Source organism: Myodes glareolus, chromosome 24, assembly GCF_982192425.1.
Source record: "Myodes glareolus chromosome 24, mMyoGla1.1, whole genome shotgun sequence".
NCBI classification, from domain to species: Eukaryota; Metazoa; Chordata; class Mammalia; order Rodentia; family Cricetidae; genus Myodes; species Myodes glareolus.
The window spans coordinates 4,964,535-4,986,962 of NC_142049.1; positions in this window are offsets into that span (position 1 = coordinate 4,964,535).

Consider the following 22,428-nt stretch of genomic DNA (forward strand, 5'->3'; position numbering starts at 1 on the left):
ACACAGCTCAGTGCCAGACTATTTGCCTAGTGTGTGCAGGGCCTGAGGTCCCAACTCTGGAAAAATCTGGTAAGCCCATAGATGCTTTTAGAAGAGGAAACTGATGATCAGTTTGCTTTTTGTCCTGGATGAATGACATTTCCAATCATGTACAAATGGTTCAGAATTTCAAAATCCTTTATTCTCATTTCTGAAATGTCTGTAAAATAAGAACTGAAATGTGATCCATCTAAAAGATCCTAGAAATCACTTTTTGAGAACTACCTCTCTACTACTTCCCTATGCATTTTCCAAATGCGAGGTCTCAAAATTTGTGTCTGTCTATCGAGTCTTCTCTTTGAAGCCACACTTCATCAATCCTAACCCACTTGCCACCCTCAAGTTAACTGACTTCTCGCCAGTCATAGTGACCCACTCTTAATAACATTCTCTTGTTTCTAACATTCATTACTACACAGCCTTCTATTCATGTCTCCATATTCCCTTTTCTCAACTGTTCCAATCCATTCTCCTCATTGCTTCTGATTAGTCACTGGAAAATGAAGATTTTATACAAATCATCTCACGGAAAAATCCTCATTAATACCTGCTAGCTACCTCTTCTTTGGTCTATGCCTTTTCTTATAACCCAATCCGTTTCTCTGCCTCACGCATCATAATATTTCATACTACATGGTATTGAAAATACTAGTAAGAACCACAATTTTATAATCTGTCATTCGAGTTTTATTCTCACATATTAATTCACTACTATAAAACCATGTGTTAGGAAACCAAGAGGCATAGGAACCCAGTAAAACCCTGGCCACCTCATAGTTAACATATCTAATTAACAAAAGAGGTTTGAAAAGGTAGCTGTCACAGATGCTGAGAGAAACCATCAAGAAATGGGACCTTCTGAAACCGAGAAACTTCTTTAAAGCAAAGGGCATGGTCAACAAGACAAAATGGTAGCCTACAGAATAGGAAAAGATCTTCACCAACCCTACACTGGACAGAGGACTGATTTCCAAAATATACAAAGAACTTAAGAAATTGGTCATCAAGACAACAAATAATCCAATAAAAAATAGGGTGCAGACCTAAATAGAGGACTCTCAACAAAGGAATCTATAATGGATGAAAGACACTTAAGGAAATGCTCAGCATTCTTAGTCATCAGAGAACTGCAAATCAGAACAACTCTGAGATTTCATTTTACACCTAAAAGATGGCCAAGATCAAACACAATGATGACAACTTATAGTGGAGAGGATGTAGGGTAAAGGGAACACTCCTTCATTGCTGGTGGAATTACAAACTGGTTCAATCACTTTGGTTTTCAGTATGGCAATTTCTCAGAAAATTAGGAAACAACCTTCCTCAAGACCCAGAAATACCACCTTTGGGTATATACCCAAAGGGTGCTCAATTGTACTACAAGGACATGTGCTCAACTATGTTCACAGAAACATTATTTGTTCATAGCCAGAATGTGGAAACAACCTAAATACCCCTTGACCGAAGAGTGGATAAAGAAGATGTGGTACATTTACACAATGGAGTATTATACAGCAGAAAAAAATGACATCTTGAAATTTGTGGACAAATGAATGGATCTAGAAAATATCATATTAACTAAAGTAACCCAGACTCAGAAAGACAAACATCATATGTGAATTTTAGACATAAAGCAAAGAAGAACTAACCTATAATCCACAATCCCAGAGAAACTAGACAACAAAGAGGATCCTATGAGAGACATACATGAATCTAATCTACATGGGATGTAGAAAAAGGCAAAATCTCCTGAGCAAATTGGGAGCATGGGAACCATGGGAAAGGGGAAAGGAAGGGAGGAGAGGGGAGAAAAATACATAGCTCAATAAAAACAATAAAAAAAATTAAGAAAAATAAAAGGTAGCTGTCACACCACCAGGCCAGGATGAGGATGTTCCAAACTCTCAACTGTGAATCTAAGACATACGATGGAGGTACCTAGAGTCAGAACTCTTATTGCTTAAGAGTTCATAGATGTTTCTTAATTATTCACTTCTACTGAACATTCTTGATCCTCATCTTCTGCAACTCAACAGGCATCATATTTAATAACAGGTCCTATTGGCTACACACCCTTGCCTCCTCAGTCTTTTCTGAGGAGGGCAACATGTTTCAATTAGTAACTCGCTTCGGGTCATGAGAGGCTAATGGGGTACTAGAGAGCAGAGTCAATAGTAAGGTCAAAGAAATAAATGTCTCTTCATCTTCATGAGTTTACTGGCTTTCCTCTCCATGGGGAGTGCAAAAAGCAAGTCAGAGACAGACACAAGTACAGAAAGACAGAGACATTAGGATGTAACATTTCAACTTGAATCTAGTGAGAGGTTGGTAAATGAAGCCAATATGTAGGAAGCAGTGTACTCCCACTTCTGTATATAAAAATCTTTTGTGGATTTTTCTAATGAGGTTGTTCAGAAATTCCCCCAATAGACAAATATCTTTTCAAAATATTTCAATTATATATTTATAATTTACATAATTTAATTATTTATATTTATATATAATCAGTGTGGATGTCTTAGAAAACATTGTATTTCACCCAATATGATAACGTTTTGAGTTGTACTTATGAAAGTAGGATTTCTGGAGCCTGCTGCCTCTTCCTTTTGCCAAGAGTGTGAAGTGGACATCTGCTATCTTCTCTCTTGGGTGTCAATATCCTTCTGCATGACATTTAGGTAACGAAAGCAGTGTCTACACCCCTATCTTTATTTCTATAGACTAAGCAGAGATAAAGCTTTTACTCATGGATTTCTCCTCCTCACCTAATAAAAAATAACCTCCTTTGAGGCACAAGTATAGAAAGGACCAGGGGACTGTGTTTCCTCTTACTGCTAACATTCCAGGTGATACCTCTCAACATTGCAGTTTAGGCAGACATGATTACACTGGCAGGATAATCTTGTTTTCCTAAGTTGAGCCCCTTTGGGTTCCTTTGATTTGGGACTCACATGCTTGGGGCGTAAAAGCAAAGAAGAGACTCTCTCTGCATGATAGAGAAACAAAAGAAATTAGAGAGTAAGGCTGAGGGAAGTGGGAACAATAGGAATGAAGAGAGGAGGAAACAGGATACAGAAAGCAATCATGAAAAGCAAACCTCAAACAAGCATATTACTCCTTTTAGGGACTGTCCTAATTTAGTTCCTATTGTGAGAAACATCACTATAAAAAAAAAAAGCCTAAGGAGGAAAGATTTTGTTTGGTTTGTACATCTCCCTCACAGTTGATCTCCGAGGGAAGTCAGTCCAGAAACCTAAGCAGTAGCAGAAGCAGGAAATGTATAAGAAAGCTGGTCAGTGACTTGGCAGGCTTGTCTTGATTTCCTGCGCCACTGCCAGGGGTAGAACTTCAAATCACCTAGTGGCCTGGGCCCTTCTACCGCAATAATTAATCAAGAAGATGCTCCACAGACATACCTGCACAACAATCTGATGGAGACTATTTCTAGTCGAAATTCTTTCTTCTCGGGTGACTCTAGTCTGTGTGAGGCTGACAAAAACTACCAGTGCTAAGTTTCCAAGGTGAGGCACTAGTGAGCTCACGAGGTGTCTCTTGCAATTTCCATATGTTTTAATGGAAATTAATGACTGCCTTCTGCCTTCTGTTCTATATGGGTTGATGTTGAACAACATGCACCTCCTATGGACAAGAAGTTAATAACGATGATGAATATAGAAATATAGATTCCTGGGAGATACACAAAAGATTGTGTGTGTGGACGTAGTCTTTATAGACTTTCTTGGAACTTGGAGTTAGTGGTTCTTTGAGCAAACTGTACTGAGATATTTAATGTTCAAATACCCTGCAGTTGTCGTCTGGGTAGTACCCACTGCCTTCATACGTTCAGGTTTGGCCTTGGCTCAAGCCCTACGTAAAAGACAGGAAATTATTTCAGAGAAATGTTTTAGCTTTACTGGAGACCACACTGAATGCACAGGAGCCTGTTTCCAGGTATTGACGGCTACAAATTTCTAAGAGGAACAGCAGGGAAAATACCCATCTATTCAGGATGCTATAACAAATATCACGGATGACTTAACTTATAAACAACAAACCTCAGCTCACACTTGTGTGGGTTGCGCTGTACACTACCAAACTATAAGACGACATGAGGTTTTCTGGGGCTTCATTATCAGTACTCCTAAATGTGCCATCTTGCCTTAACTACAGTGGTAGAGAGAGTAGATGAGACCTATTTTATAAAATCAGCCATCACTTTCACAAGTTCTCTTCCATCAGAAAATAATTAAAACCACCTGATCGCTAATATATAGCAAGATGGGCTGGGTAGACTCCAGAACACAAACCTTCTACCATTTTAGTTTTCAATCTCATAATTCTCTAACACTTATAAGAGGTCATGCATTTTGCTAGTATGACTTTCCAAGGATGTTTGCCTGAGAATAAACTAAAAGGTAAAAGAAAAATCCTACAGAGTTGGTTGAGTGAGTATATAGAGATCTAATAGAACCAACTATGTCCATTGGCTATGCCTGTGTCCCCCTGAGAGAGGCTCTGTGGAGTGATGGGAAGAACTGAGAGCTGGGTCATGAGTCACCTCATCGTTCATTCTGCACAGAGTCACACTCCTGGTCACATCCTCTCCTCTTGCCCAGCCTTTGCTCCAATGTCTCTTCATGATTTTAGCTGACTGTCTCACTCGGTTCACTCTTGTTTCCACATTACGACACCTAGTTCTGTGAGGCACCTGACTTCTTTTCTGCTGAATAGAGGTCTGGTCATGGGACTGGATAAATCATTTTGCCTTCCTGATCTCAGGTTCCTTATTTGTGAGATGTAGACTTTGGGAGCAGATGGTTCCAATCATCCTTTCTAGCCCTCATAATGTCATCAATTTGGGGGGGGGGGGGGGTTCTATGCTACGGGAGTACCTTCTGCTACTTCAGCCAATAGTCGCTGAAGCACGAGCCCAAGGTGCTGCAGGAGCGTCTTATGCTCCATCAGCCAATAGCCGCTGAAATACCAGCCCACTGGGGCGTGGTATATTTCTCTTTTAAAAAGAGCCGCAAGTCTCGGATTGGGCCTCTTGGTTCCGGCGCTTGGTTCCGGCTCCTGCTCCCAGCTCCTGCTCCAGCGACTAGGCCCCCTTCCTGAAGGTTTATGGTGTATGTAAGTTTTACCCCCCAAAATAAATACCCCCTTAAAACATAATTGGTGTGGGATTGATTCGCCATTATTTGGTGCCCGGACGTGGGCCCTTTTTCCCACCTCATGGCGCGGGCCTAGCAGCCTGAGCGCACACAGCACCTTGGTGGCCCCACGGCCCTTTACAGTAAAGCCTGCACTGGATCCCAGCTCTGTTCAATAGAATCGGGCCGGGGACTTTCCGGCTTCTGCAAACACCGCCAAACTCGGTCAAGTGGCAACTCTACCCCTACTCAGGCAGTGTTTTCCCTGCAGCCCCAGCCGAGTTTGGCTTGTGCTGCTAGCCTGAAAGTAACCTCTGGATTTGAGTGTATATATATTTCAGAATCTTTCCAGGTCGGCGCCATTGCCACGTGGATTCAGGTGCATCCCCGCCACTTACTGGCAGGCAAGGGTCATTACAGGTAAGATTTTTCTTTTCCGTTGAAAACAAACAAATAAATACAATTTCTTTTAATTGAATATGTCAGGAAATATTACTATCCAAAAATTCAATGGCCTTTTTAATTGCGCCATGGAGGATATCCTCCATGAGGTTTCTGATATTCCTCTTACTTGGTTATTTCTGGGACTTGTCGCTTTTCTGGTGTTTGGATATTTTATAAGGATGATGCAGTCCTTCAAGATTGAATCAGCAATGCTGAGGGCAGAGATTAAAATTTTAAGCACAATTCAGACTGACCCCAACTTTCTCAAAAAAGAATTTGGAGTTTTCAAGGAGGAGACTAGATCAGAGTTTGGAGTTCTCAAGGAGGAGACTAGATCTTTGTCTGATATGACTTGGTCGACTGACCAAAATATCAAGAAGGTACAGTCTGATATACTTCTTTAGAAGGGAACTTCACTGCTCTGGAGGAGTGGACAACCAAAATGACTCGTAACCTCCAGTCCATGACTGTAAGTGCTGAAACATTAGCTGAGAGGATTATAACCATTGAATGTGAAAATCAGACTTTATCAAAAGGGTATGATAGATTAATTGACAGGATTTCCATACAAGAAGGCACAGTACATGCCATGAGGATTATGTCCAAGGAGGATATGGTATCTCTAATGGACAAGCTCCATGCCTTAGAATTATCAATGAAGGTGATTGTGTCCAAGGAGGAAATGGTGTCTCTGACGGACAAGCTCCATGCCTTAGAATCGTTAATGAAGGCTTTGGAGCATAATACTGGACAGGAGAATCAGGACTTACAGAAGGCAATGGTGAGCAGATTTAATAAGATTGAGGAAATCATAGACTCTGATGAACAGGAGCAAAAGGTAGAAAGGCAACATTCACCTCAAAAAACTCTCAGTCTACATAGAGTTATAACTGCTTTTCCAGTAACAACATCAGAAAAGATAAACGGCTCCAAAAACCCTAAGGTCATTAAAGAACATACATGGGAGCCTATACGTATGAATGATCTGAAAGAATTTAAACAAGCAATTGTGAATTATGGACTACATTCATACTTTGTTAGGGAGATGTTAAAATCCTGGGCTCTGAGCAGCAGGGTCACCCCTCAAGATTGGAATCAATTAACGTCAACTGTCCTTGAGAACAGACCTTTATGGCATTTTAAATGCCTATTCAAACAAGAGGCCAGACTTTTACAACAACAAGAATCAGCAAAAGGAATTGAGGTTTCACTAGATCAAATTCTAGGGGAAGGACTTTACTCTGATCCTCAGGAACAAGCTCTTTATGATGAAAACATTTTATCCATATGTGCTACAGCAGCTCTAAGGGCCTGGGACAGGGTTCAAGACTCAGGTCAGAGAGTAGAATCATATATCAGGGTCAAACATGGTCAGAGAGAACCCTTTAGTGACTTTTTACAAAGACTAACTAAGGCTGTACAAATAGGGATACTTGATCCAGAAGCAAGAAATATAGTAATTGAGTCTTTGGCTTATGAGAATGCCAATGAAGAATGCAAATGATCCTGGGGCCTTTAAAGATCAGATCAGCACCTTTGGATGAATGGGTTTTACATACAATGAATGTTGATACATTTGATTATGGCAATGAAACATGGGTGCAAGAAGCAATTTCCAAAGGTAAAAGGAGACATCAGATTACAAAATGCTTTCATTGTGGCAAAGTGGGACACATGAAAAGGGACTGCAGACAATGGAATTCCAGGAATAATGCCTCTTCTAGGAATAACAGGAATAGGAGGACTCAGCCTTCAGGTTGATGTAGGAGATGTGGAAAGGGCAGGCATTGGACAAATGAGTGTAGGTCAACAAGAAATAAACAGGACAACCCGTTGCTATCGGGAAACTCAATAGGGGGCCTGTCGAAGGCCCCTATGGCAAATGTGGTCCAGTCATTTCCGATCACTGCAGAGAACATACCTCTTCAGGGAAATTAGAATGCCCCATGCCTGCTGTTAAAAGCAATAACAGCCTGATGGATGAGTTAAATGTGGTGAATGAATCAAGAAATCTAAGAGGACAAAGTAAACACATATTCTGGCAGACTTCTATAAATGAACAAAGACCACAGCTAAGAGTGTGTGTAAATGGCAAATTTATTACTGGCTTACTGGACACAGGTGCAGATGTAAGTATCATTACTTAAGAATCTTGGCATCTGCATTGGCCTCTTCAGGAGGTAGATATTCAGTTCTTAGGAATTGGAACCCTATCTTGAGTAAGACAAAGCACGAGATGGGTCAATTGTATAGGTCCAGACGGACAAATAGGAAAACTAAGGCCATATGTAGCCAATATTGCAGTGAATTTATGGGGCTGTGACCTATTGCAGCAATGGAATACCCAAATTAACATTCCTGCTGCTTCCAGAGCCTATATTTCTGAGGACAATATTACAAGATATTACAGATGGCGGAAACCAGCCATTAGAGCTATACAAGAACACAACACAATTGATGGCCCTTCAGAGGTACCAACAGCCATGCCTCTACAATGGTTGACTGAGAAACCAATATGGACTAAACAATGGCCTTTAGCTGAGGAAAAGTTACAGGCTTTAGAACAGCTGGTACAAGAGCAATTAGATGCTGGACATATAGAAGAATCCACCAGACCTTGGAACTCTCCTGTATTTGTTGTTAAGAAAAAATCTGGTAAATGGAGAATGGTGACAGATCTTAGAGCTATCAACAAGGTTATTCAACCTACAGGCCCTTTGCAATCTGGAATTCCTCTGCCCTCCCTGTTACCAAAGGGATGGCCTCTTATAGTTATTGATCTGAAAGATTGTTTCTTCACTATACCATTACAAGGAAAAGATAGAGAAAAGTTTGCCTTCACAGTGCCTACTTATAATAACTCTCAGCCTGCAAGGAGGTACCAGTGGACCATCCTCCCACAGGGAATGCTAAACTCTCCCACCCTGTGCCAATATTTTGTAAGACAACCATTGAAAATTATACGCAAACAATTTCCTAAGTCCATAACATACCACTATATGGATGATATCCTGATATATGATCAAAACAAAGACACCTTAGAAAGGCTGTTTGAAGAAGTAAAAATAGTATTACCTAAATGGGGATTGCATATTGCTCCTGAAAAAATTCAGAGAGGAGATTATGTTAATTATTTAGGTTATAAAATAGGTTTACAAAGAATTAAGACTCAAAAGGCACAAATCAGGAGGGACCGGTTATGAACTCTTAATGACATTCAAAGATTATTAGGAGACATTTCCAGTCTATGACCAGCTGTTGGGATAACACCTAATCTAATAATTCATTTAAACAAAACCTTAGATGGTGACAAAGATTTGAATAGTCCCAGAGAGTTAACAGCTGAAGCAGAAAAGGAACTGACGATGGTTGAGGAAAAATTACAGAAGGCACATATAGATAGGGTGGATCCAAATCTTAGTTGCATTCTAGTCATATTGCCTTCCAGAATTTCTCCTACGGGAATTTTAATGCAGAGAGAAGATACTATTTTTTTTTTCGAGAAAGGGTTTCTCTGTAGTTTTTGGTGCCTGTCCTGGAACTAGCTCTTGTAGACCAGGCTGGCCTCGAACTCACAGGGATTCGCCTGCCTCTGCCTCCCAAGTGCTGGGATTAAAGGCATGCGCCACCACCGCCCGGCTAAGATACTATTTTAGAATGAATCTTTTTACCACACAAAACAAGTAAAAAATTGAAAACATATGTAGAAAAGGTCTCTGAATTAATTATAAAAGGTAAACTGAGACTTCGTCAACTAGCAGGTATAGACCCAGCAGAAATTATAGTGCCTTTCACTACTGATGAAATAAAAAAGTTATGGGAAGACAATGAACCATGGCAAAGAGCTTGTGCTATTTTTTTTGGAGAAATCAATAACAATTACCCAAAAAGCAAGAGACTTAACTTTATAAAGAGAACTTCTTGGATCCTTCCTCGAATTGTCCGTGATGCTCCAATAACTGGAGCCTGTACATTTTATACTGATGCTAATAAATCAGGGAAAGCAGGTTACAAATCAGAAGAATTGAGTAAAGTGGAACAAAGTCCTTATGATTCTATCCAGAAGGCAGAATTATATGCCATCCTTATGGTGCTTAAGGATTTTAAAGAACCTCTTAATATAATTACTGACTCACAATATGCAGAAAGAGTTATTTTGCATGTTGAAACTGCTAAATTTATACCTGATGATACAGAACTGACCTCATTGTTTATCCAGGTACAAGACATGATCAGGAACAGGCTCTGCCCTATGTATATAACACATATCCGATCCCATACGGGTCTGTCAGGTCCTCTAGCACAAGGTAATGCAGATATTGATCAATTATTGATTGGTAGTGTGCTGCAGGCATCTGAATTTCATAAAAAACATCATGTCAATAGCAAAGGCTTGAAAAAAGAGTTTTCTATTACATGGCAACAAGCTAAGGAGATTGTAAAGAAATGCCCTACTTGCTCTTTTTATAACCAAACACTGTTGCCTGCAGGGACTAATCCAAAGGGTATTAAAAGGAATGAAATTTGGCAGATGGATGTGTTTCACTTTGCAGAATTTGGAAAATTAAAATATGTATATCACACCATTGACACTTATTCAGGCTTTCAGTGGGCAACTGCTTTAAGCTCAGAAAAAGCTGACTCAGTAATCACACATTTATTAGAAGTTATGGCCATTATGGGTATACCTGCACAAATAAAAACAGATAATGGTCCAGCTTATGTCTCTAGAAAAATGAAACGTTTTTTTGCTTATTATAATATTAAGCATTTTACAGGTATACCATACAATCCTACAGGTCAAGCAGTCATAGGAAGATCAAATCGAACTATAAAAGATATGTTAAATAAACAGAAAGGGGTGGAAAATGCCCCCAGAAATAGATTACATAATGCCTTATTAACCTTGAATTTTCTTAACGCTAATGAGAAGGGAACAACAGCGGCAGAAATACATTGGGCAATGGAAAAGTCTGCTGAACTAAATCAACTGGTTTATATCAAGGATGTGCTGACCTCTCAATGGAAGCCAGGAGATGTGCTACGTTGGGGAAGGGGTTTTGCTCTTGTTTCCACAGGAGAAGAAAAATTGTGGATACCATCAAAATTAATAAAGGTTAGATCTGAAGAGAAGAAACCTCTTGGAAAGAAGAAATGACAGCATCTACAATGATGATGACCATACAGGTGGTAAGAAAAACATAGAATGGGGGCAGGGTTCTGTTCTTATCTCCACAGGAAAACACTCGTCTTTGAAAAATTCAAAGGACCCTGGATGTTTGAATACTGACAGATGGAAACATAACTACCCAATATGGATTATCAAGAAAACTGAATAGGTTCTGTGAGTATGAAGCTCTGGAATATACTAAATCATATTTCTGAATTTATAGAGCTGGTTTTGGAGTTGGACTCTTGACTCAGTCCCTTTCTAATTCCAAGCCTGTTGTTAGGAGAAAAAACCAGAGTTTCTGGAGTTTCTGTCTTATGTCAAGAGCCATGATATGAGACAGAAAGAAATACGAGTTTAGAAAACATCTTTGCTTTTCTTCATATATATCATACTTTTCATTGAATATGTCTATCATACCTTTCATTGAATATGTTTGTATATGTCTATATAATTAATGTTGAAGTTTTCCACAATGAACAATGAGTTCTTTCTGCACTGACATTTGAAGTTTCCAGGAAGAAGATGAGACCCCCATAACAACAACTCCACTCAGTTGATATGACGTCATGATACTGATAGTGCTACTACAAGTCCTGTTTCGGGTATCAGCTGCACAGATGATTCCAACTTGGTTAGCTGAAATGGTGCACATCTTGAACAACATTCTGGCCAGACCTCCACAAAATACTCAGAGACTGTTTGCAATTTTAAAACACATTGATCTTGAAATTTAACCATCATTTTAGTTTTACAGGATCCTCCAGAAAGAACCATATCCCCATGACAGCTGGAAGTAATTCTAGAGGACGATGTCCCCTCTCTCAGCAAAGTTTGTCCTCAGGTTTAGGAACAATATTTAGGGATTGATTATAATTAGTATACAGTTGAGAGTTGGGAAAGGAATTTTATAAGCTCAGGGATCTTTTTGAAAAAAAAGGGATAATTGGATAGATAATAATGGTATTTGTGAGTTATTGTTTATAGATAATTACATCGGCATATATTCAATATTGTATGTATGCATGCTTCTACCTGTCTAAAACGTTTTTTATGTATTGATATATATTGTATTGATATATGTATACCATATTGCAGTATACATTTCTACCTCTGATTAAGATACTCATTTATTGTTTATGTATTGATATTTATTGTTTACATTTGGAGGTCATTGTCCTCATTTATTGCACAGTTGTTTATTCTCTTAGTCTTTAAGTTAGATACATGTTAAGAATTGTAGATCAAAGTCATCTACGTCTGTCATATTTATGGTTAGACTAATCAGGTTCTTTAGATACATAGAGATTATATATAAATAGTCTTCAACCTCTTCGAAGAGCTGTAGAAAATGGCATTTAATTTAATCTTAGAGTTCTGTGTAGTGAGACACAATCACTCCTGGCAACACTGACCTATTCCCGAGAGATTGTTGAGCACCAAAGACACTCCACTTGGAGCTTGTCTTCTTGACAAAACTGGCCTCTGGGTAAGGAACTGCCCACATCTCAACTATTGACAAATACACGGTATCTGGAAATGAATAAACAGAACTGTCAAATCTTGCCAAGACAGGGTAAGACGGTTTTGAAAAATCTCTTGCCTGTTAAAATCCGGAAATGGATAAAATCCGGAAATGGATAAACAGAACTGTTAAATCTTGCCAAGACAGGGTAAGATGGTTTTGAAAAATCTCTTGCCTGTTAAAAATAATCTGTCAGTTATTCTAGGCCTTAGTCAAAGTTGGTTGCTTCAACGCTGCAAACAGGTCTTTGGTGATTGCCCAGGTAGCCAGTTGTCTCTGTGATTTGTTACATGTTTTGGAAGTTCTTTGATTGCACTTCCTAATTATTCAGGTAACATTATTTCCCTTCTTGGATCTTCTATGGGGTTGAAGACTAGATAAATGTAGCTACTTTTCTCACATGACTTGGCCAAGTTATTTATTATACAAGACTTTAACTAGTTAGCATAGGATATTTGTACTTATTGTATATAATTGTGTAGGTTTGTACTTACTGTATATAATTTTGTAGTAGGCTTAGAACTCTCTTACTTAAACAAAAGGAGGAGGTTCTGCGGGAGTACCTTCCGCTGCTTCAGCCAATAGTCGCTGAAGCACGAGCCCACTGGGGCGTGGTATATTTCTCTTTTAAAAAGAGCCGCAAGTCTCGGATTGGGCCTCTTGGTTCCAGTGCTTGGTTCTGGCTCCTGCTCCCGGCTCCTGCTCCAGCGACTAGGCTCCCTTCCTGATGGTTTATGGTGTATGTAAGTTTTACCCCCCCAAAATAAATACCCCCTTAAAACATAATTGGTGTGGGATTGATTCGCCATTAGTTCTATTTACAAAATCTATGTCTTTTGAACTTCAATTTTGGAGGATGCAAGTATGAGAGAATAGTTTGCTACATATCAGCCATACTATTGGTTGGAATCCTCTCTCTTTCTGTGTCTCTGTGTGTCTTTCTGCTTCCCTCCCTTCCTCCCTCTCTCTCTCTCTCTCTCTCTCTCTCTCTCTCTCTCTCTCTCTCTCGCTCTGTATGTGTGTGTGCACGCGCATGTGCATATTTCCGTGTGTGCAGGTACAAACAGAGTCCAGAGAACAGCTACAGGCATCATTGCTCAGATGCCGTTCATCTTATTTTTTGAAATAGGATCTTACTTCACACTAATTTGGAACTTAAAATGTTGACTAGGCTGTCAAGAGAGTGTCCTCCAGGAATCTACTTGTCTCTGCCTGTCAACCAGAGCTGGGATTACAAATACACATCAACACACTCATTTAGGTGTGTGTGTGTGTGTGAGTGTGCTAGAGATTAAACTCTGGTCCTCAGACTTGCTCAGCATATGTTTCACCAAGTGAGTCATCTCCTTAGCTCTGGATTTGGATTTATCATCTGTGGTCTTTGTTCTTTTCAGGAGTTCAGAGGAGAAACACATGGTGTATTTATAAACTAATGACAGATGTGACATTAAACCTGTAGCACACCAGTCCTGTCACCAGACAGAAGACTTTTATTTCAAAATTAAACCGATGAAAACATTCACCAGGAATGACTTTTGACTGACCTTACCCTCAAATTATTCCTACAAAATGTGGTTTCATTTTCAGCTTGATTGAACATTTACTACATCTTTTTACTCACACGAACTGTTTTTCGGGTGCTATCAAACATACACGTACACATTTGAAAGTTCACAGACCTCTTCTTTGCAAAGGGGAGAACTTTCAAAGAATTTCTCTTCACTTCACACAAGGTTGCTCATCAAATTTATCTTCCTTTGATCTTAGACACTGGGACTTACATGGCAAGCTGTGCACTATGACCTTTGCGACACGAGGAGATATTTGTCACTCCACAAGAGAACTTTCGGGGATAAAAGCACAAAAGGAAGAGGGTATTTATTAATCATTTAGTCTATGGCCAGCAAAGCATCTGGATTCCAGGCTTGCACTGAAGGAAAGCTAGTTAAAGGGATCAGTGAATGAACAGAGGGACACCGGATGAGGCACTCTGCAGATCCTTTCCAATTTAAAGCCCAGAGCTGTCCTTCAGGAGACCAACTGCAGCGCTTGTATGTCATTAAGGAAACAGCAATCCCGGGTTTTCACAGCTGGCTAGAGTGTCACAAGACTCATGTGGATTCACAGCTCAGTGAGAAAGGGAGTGAGAACTTTCAGACACTTACCCATGACACAGATTTGACTATTTATATGGATTAGCGTTTACCTGATCTGGGGCACTACATGCTCACAGATAACATTTGTTCCCCAGACTGTTGTGTTTTGGATCAGAGACAGGCAAGGATTCTAATTTTGTTATCTCATCACTGTAGAGCTGTTAGTACACTCGCTAACATCAAGGCTCGGTTTTCTTATCTGTGTTATATGAGGATAGGATGTTTTCTCAGGATTAGAAAGAATGTGCAAGCTATCTCTATATTTTTCACCAGCGTAGAACAAATATCTTCCATTGTTATGAGTGTGAATGTTATTTAATGAATGGTGGCCTTGACCAGGCACACATTTGAATAGCTTGGTACTGTTTACTTGAAAGAAAGTAAAATAGTATAGAGAAACTTACGTCTAATAAGAATGTGGAATGTGAAACTTTTGGCATTAAAGACTTGCTACTGAGCAGGAGATAATTACTAGCTGGACTGCCTGGAGTATCACTGGCGTGACTTCTGATTTTATTTGGGACAAAGGTCTTAGCAATAATTTAATAACTGAAGCCCATTAATGGAAATGTATCTTGTAGAAAGTGTGCATATCCCTCATTTTCCTACTTCAAAGTCTAAGCTTTTGGGGGGTGCTCCAAAGAACTACAATTTCTGAATCTTCCAGGTGAGCTTTGTTTTTTGCTTGACTGTCGCTACATGGATTGCCAAGCATGTGCACCTTCATTAGCAGCTCTTTGGATCGTCACTCTGATAGGCTCCACCTGCCTAGATGACCTGGGACTTTTGCTAATGTGATTTTCTTTGCTTAGGTTGCAAGAACGGAAGGCTTTTTGGGTTTTATATTTTATGTACCATAGCTAGTTAGCCTGCAGTCTTTGTTTGTAACATAGAAACACTAAAATGAGACTGTTTGGCAGTATTGCCAATGCAAATGTAATTTGTATAAAATTGTAGGCTCTGCAATAAAAATTGAATCTAAATTCCTTTGTCTGATATTTCAGAACAGTATATAGTAGTGTGGGGGGAAGAAGCAACATTTTCTTTTGCGGAGAATATGATATCTAAAATAAGAAGTCTACACATTTAATCTAAGCAAGCCACTGCCATCTTCCTTTTTTACCACGACAAATACAATAATGAAAATACAACTAAGAAATACATATCTCCTTCCTGAAGGTACAGGGAGCCATTGAAACTCCATTTGGATTTTATAGCTATGAATTCAGTTTTACAGCAATCTTATGCAGAACATATATCTGTCCACTTTTAGGACAAATAACTGTGTTTCAGGTAATTCTATGATATATGTCTCTCCAAGAAGTATGTCACAAAGTTTAGGCATCTGGGGAGGGAAGGGAAGTAAACATAGGAGGAGGAGGAATAAATAAAACCAAGGTTGCTTGGCCAAACCTCAAAGAATCTTATCATTTTATATCTACACGGATTATACACTACATTTAACTGAATGCATGACACCAGGATTGACAATGCTCCCTACAAGATCCATAGACTAACACCCTCCCCAATAGTAGGCACAAGAAATCTTCAGAATGGTTGGTTGGGATAGTTCATGTGATTACCTAAACAATATAGACTACTGATATTGTCCTTGGTTGACTCTCAAATGGTCAGGGTAAACTCTTACTGATGAAGACACCAAACACTTAAGGTATAGGACTTGGATTATTTGAACTGGATCTAACCAGAAAGCATTTCTCTTCTGGTCTAACTTCCATGATACCAGAAAATACTATAAAAGTTACCAAGGGCTAGAAGTAAATTAATAGTCCTATCTAGATGTGTCACATTAGAACCATGAGGACAGGCATGACAAGGGAGATACCTCAAATGAAATTATTTATACAATGGTGATAAGCAACAATTATTCAATTAGACTTAGGGTTTATTATTCATAGAGAAATCATACCTGGTACTAGAAACTCAGCCTGCTTCCCACTAGTGAGGTCATGAATCTTAGAAGGGAATCTACCTCCTCCACTATTCTAGACCAGAATAATTATTAACCACATTCTAAATCTTCTCCTTATGCCCACAGAGAAGTGTAGCTGGCATCCTTCATGAAAGAAGCCTCTCTTTGCAGCAAATGGAGACCATCACAATAAACAGCAACAGGACACAATACAGAGACCAACGGTTCAGGAGAACCCCAGACCCAGTGGATATATCTGCATCACAACTCCATGTACAACTCACACAACATAGTATTAGGAATCATCTATGAGAATCTATCTATAAATGGCTGCATAATCAAGATGTGAACAATGGCAATAGCCATAAATATGAGAATGCAGAAGAGGGAAACTCTCACAAGGGCACACCCAGTGCAAAAAATTAAAGGCCGCTGATGGGTGCTGAGAGAGGGAGAATTAGCATTGAATGAGCCCCCTAATTGTTTGTTCAGTTTAAAGCCATCTGCCTTGAAATCATATACACACAAGCAACCGAGCTAGACTAAGAAAGCTGTATTTATGTATCTGTACATACATACACCTATGCACACTTATATATATATATATATATATTGCAATGATATATATTATACACCTTATAGATGTGAAAATAATGGTTGGGAAAGAGGAACACATACAAATAGCTGGAAAGAGGAAACTTGAGAAACTGGATATAGAAAAGGAAAGGAAGAAAGTGATGTAATTCTATTTTAATTAAAATATAATAACTATTTGTTAAGTTGCAAAAATAACAAAACAAAACAAACAAACCCTTTAGGGAAAGGCACAGAGTATCTGTGCTTAGAGGCCTTTAATTCACTCTCTATATACTGTCTTTAGGTCCTCCTGTGTAGAGTTCTTTTGTACATACAGCTAGAAGCCAGCTATGCATGTGGAAGCTGCCTGTGATTACTCTGTGAGGAAGACACTGGAACAAGATGGGCTTTGTGTTCCGCAGCTCTGGGGAATCAGAGCTATTTTTCCTAAGCCTCCACCCTCCCTCCCCATTTACCCTGGCTCTAGTTGTGGCCCATTTGGAAGTTCCAGTAGCATCTGTCGGGATGAGATATGTACAGCTGTGAAAATAATAAAGAGAAAAAATTATTCTGCATCAGGGAGAAAACACTGTGTAAGGACATGAGCAGGCACTGAGTATTTAAAATGGAAACATTGCCTTTGCTATCAAACAAAATCGTGGTTTCCCTGGGCGCTCTCCTCTGCTAACAGACCTACTCAAATAGACATTTCCATACTTCCATACATGTTTCTCCCATGGATTTTGTTTGGGTTACAAGCATGTATTCTGCCTCCTACAACAGATATTTATTATGACTAAAACTGTTTGGCTAATTGTCCATCCCAAGCCGTCACAGCAAGCAATCATTAATGGACCCGGAAGACACAGAATGCTAAAGAATTCTTAGACTTTCGGAGATCACTCGTAAAAGTACTCTTGTTTCTCCAAGTCCTGCTGTGCCAAGCCCTGGATGTGTATGTAGTGGATGTTTACATTTCGATGATTCAGTTGAAGAGACAATCAAACTATTAAAGGGGGCAAAGTCGGAAAGGAAGAAAAGATAAGACATGTATTCAAATCCCAACACTGTTTAGACGTCATACATGAACTGCTTTCATGTCCTAGCCTTTCACTGAACCCCTCTAAAGACCTAAAGCACCTACTCTTTTACTGGTGACCAATAATGATGACTCTGGAACCAATCTGCGAATCCTTGTACATCCACAGATTCTAGTGACTCAGTGTCAGGAAACATTCTTCTTTCTGATAATCACAGTTTCCAATAGTGTATGCCTAAGCCTCAGGTTCAACTTGTTATTAGGACCTATATATTTGGGTCACCTGTGTCTGAATTACACTCCCAACATTTAAAATTATTTAGATTTGTGCAAACTAATTGACTTCTTTGAGATCCAGTTTCCCAATCTGGAAAAAAGAGAGTAATAATAATATCGACTTGGCAAGTCTTTTACAATTTACAATTTTTACAATAAAGTCCTCAGAGCCATATTTGTACATAGCTGTACTTTAGTGCCAATAGCTACAGTTAGTTTATGCAAGCAAGGTAATTATACACACATATATTCCCAACATTGTACAACAAACCTCACAACACAGTGCAATATCTCTCCTAAAGGACATGTCCCCACGAATCCAGGAGTTTGACTTGCTCAGGCTGGCATATTTAAACTAGTTAAGATCATCTCTGCCTCTTCCCTTTTTCTTCCCTCCTTTCTCTTTAAGACTTCTGCTTAGCCTTGTATGTACACACATTTGGGAACAATTTCAGAAATCAGTGTTCTTCTCTCAGTGGTCCTCTGCAGTCAGACCCACTTCTGACCCGTCTTACTCCCATCAAAGGGTCACAGGCCCACTTCTTATTTCTAACAGCCGCTTTTAGTTCAGACAACATGTTCTCCGAGACACCTTGCTTGATAATTAATAAAATCTTCATTCATTTCACTTGTATCCTGTAAGAGTTGGGTGGTTCATTCTCCTTTGACTGTGTTGACTTTGAGTATTCATTTTTATAAGTGCGTTAAGGATATTTAGTGCAGCTTCTTAGATAACACGGTGCATTTTTTTTATTAAAAAATGACTTTTTCAGCTGTCTCCAAGAAATGCCTGAGTTCAGCTTCTTTTCTAACCCACACCCTCAAACTCAACTACGGATATAAGAACCTACCCTCGCTTGATTTCCCAAATACCAGCAAAGATAAACTTTCAAAAATATCAAGTAAAGGGTACAGACAGACAAGAATCTACAAAGGAGTTCTGTTTGCCTCTCCTGTGACCTTTCGGTTGGATTACTCCAGCAAGTTTTCTGATGTGTGTGTCTATGTGAGGACAGGATGGCATACATCTTATTTACCCTGGGGCTTCCTAGCTTGAGGCCACCTTACTATTAGGATGTAACTAATAAGAAAGTTCCGCTAAATAAATAAAAGTGCTATTTACACATTAAGATGTAAAATATATTGAAGTCATTTTTCCCCAACTTCTCTCCCTTCTATCTCATCCTCTATAGTTTTTGAGGGTGACAATAATTTATTGAAACATACTCACATTTTTTTTTCCTTTTAAGGACATCAGTTTGTTATGTTAAGAAAAAGATTACATGCTCACAGTTAATAAAATCTAAGAAAAGAGTCTTGAATAATGAGACTAAAAATTACCATTTGGGGAAACCTGAAAGTGGGTGCAGTAAGCAAGGTTGAATAACAGATACTACCACATGGTCAAATAGGAGAAGTAATGTCTGGTGTTCTGTCGCACAATAGGTGAGTATTATAGCTCATAGGTATTTGTTATATAGTGTATGAAGAACCAGAAGAAAGTTGATCAATGATTGATTGTACATGTATTGCATAAGTCATAATACCACTTTTTATATTATACATTTATGAAACTCTATTTTGTCATATATGGTAAAAGCATGTGAACCATGTTCACATGGAGATCCGTCACACAGTCTTCCTCCTCTCTGTCATGGTTGTCCCCTGCACCACTGCCGTATTTACTATTCCTTGAAGGCATCTTGTTCTGGTTTGCCTACTGTTTATGTAATAAACACTGTGACCAATCAGTTGGGGTGGAGAAAGGGTTTATGTTGGCTGACATTTTGTTTTGCTGATGGTTCGTCATCAGGGAAGTGGAGGCAGGAACTAAAGCAGAGACTATGAAGGAAAGCTGCTTATGGTTTGAGCCCCTGGCTTGCTCAGCTCTGCTTCTTATAGAGTCCAGGCCCATATGCCCAGGGATGGTACCACCCATAGGGGGCCAGGACCTTCTACAGGAATTAATAATCAAGAAAATGTGTCACAGATATGCCCACAAGGTGGACTGATGGAGGCAATTCCTCAACTGAGGTTCCCAAGTAGGTCTACGTTGACAAAAACTAACTAGCAAATTCTGTGTACCCACCCAACTAACTCAGTGCCTTACAAGTGGAACCCAATTGGACCTTTAATCAAATTGATGGGAAGACATCTTCATGAATCATATTGCAAGGAAGACATATCAGAAGTGCCCCTAATGTGGGGATGTCAATTACTTTTCTTACTCAAAGGACATTTTTTTTTCTTAACATACATTGTTCTTCTAATCAAAGCACTGGTATCTCCGAGTGAAATGGGCTTCAAGTTAAAATATGCTTCTCATTAGTTCTTCATAGCACTGAAGAGAGTCTCACCCAGTGCTATGCTGAGCGCCGGATGCTATGCTGAGCGTCTGGTGCTATGCTGAGGGCCCAGTTCTATGCCAAGGAACCGGTGCTATGGGAGCACGAACTTTACTTCAGCTCCTCATGCTCTGTGGCAGGTACACAACTCCACAAGACAAGCTCAGGAAGGTAAACAGCATGTCCTGTCAGCAATCCCAGGAGATGTTAAGAGCATGTATAACCTACCATTTAAAAAATGCACACAGATGCTGAACAGTAGATTCGATCTATCAGAACAACCAGAGCACTCAATCACCAAAGTATCCTTTTTAATTTTCTGAATATTTTTGTAATCCCCAATTTAAGTAAATAAATTGCAGTATATTCCTGGTGCTCTACATTATAGCTTTCATTATCATTGATGCTCTTTATTATAGCTTTTAGAAATAATGTTTGCAAAGAGCAAACGGGAATAAAACCAATTATTTCCCTAACGAAATGGTAACCAAGTACTTCTATAACAGAACTGGCTAAACACTGTAATATAGTGTCCCATCTAAGGGACTTCAATTCTTCTTCTCCACTCTGCATTCCTCCCCTGAACCATAACTAAGAACATATTCATCCAAACGAAGGAGCTAGGAAACGCTGTGCCAACAAGCTCATAGCTCACTGTACACCCAACATTTCTATAACATACACACTGTCTCAGAATTCTGAGACCAGGCTTTGTGCTGTGTGTGTGTGTGTACTTGTTTGTTGTTTATTTTTTCTGAACTGAATGAAATTAAAATGCACTGGGGAGAGATTGGGGAGTGACTACTATGAAGAACGTCCCTCCCTCCTTTAGAAATAAAATAGCTTAAAACACATAGAATTGAGAGCACCGTTTACTGGTTCTTTTGCTCCCAGCCTTCCTTCCCCAGAGGTGGTTAATTTTCATTTTGCAAACCAACGTCACATTTACAACATTCTGGTTTGAGCTCTCAAATTAACTGGTCATGAAAGGAATTGATGAATAAATATATAACATTTCTCATGGGAGAATTAAGTCATAGTTTTTAAATAGGGAGATTTTATATAAAAATCTTTATTCCCCTTAGAAAGACAGAGAGGATCTCACCAGCGCAATGGCAATTCCCTAAACAAATGCTCACCTGGGCCTTTCCCAGGCTTCGTGGCCTCACCAGTCCCTGATTTTTCCATTTGATGCATGTTGGCCATTGCGTATTTATTGAGGTATGTGTATGCATTTGAGTGTGATATCCTTGCCCAGTGGCTGGTCTTCTTGTTTCAGGAGAGATGTGCTGTCCCCTCGCTATGAAACAGCTCTGCTTTTCCATAGAAATACTTACTTTGTAGTTATTTGGTACTGGAGTCTACTCTAAGCAATTTCTTTATAGCAGTTTGCTTAATGCCTATGATGAGGGTTTATTCTCTCTATCAAATCAGTGATAAGGATAAGCCACACAGTTTCACCTTAACCAAAGCCACAGTTCTTAGAATCAGGATTATCTACAGATTCTATCCACATGCCCTGTGCTGAATGCTTAATCAGTAATGGTGGTATTATAATCTTGAACATTCTAAGATTTAAAATCTTTACAAGTGTATTTTTTCCATTTGAGAATTTCATTCAGATCTATGATGAATTTTGATTCAATCTACCCATTCTCCTTGCCACCAACTTCTCTGTCTTGCTACTTCCCTTCCAATTTCATGTGTGTTCTTTTTCAATCCACTGAGTTCATTTTGTCCTTCTAGTATGTACGTATAGGTATACTGCCACCTAC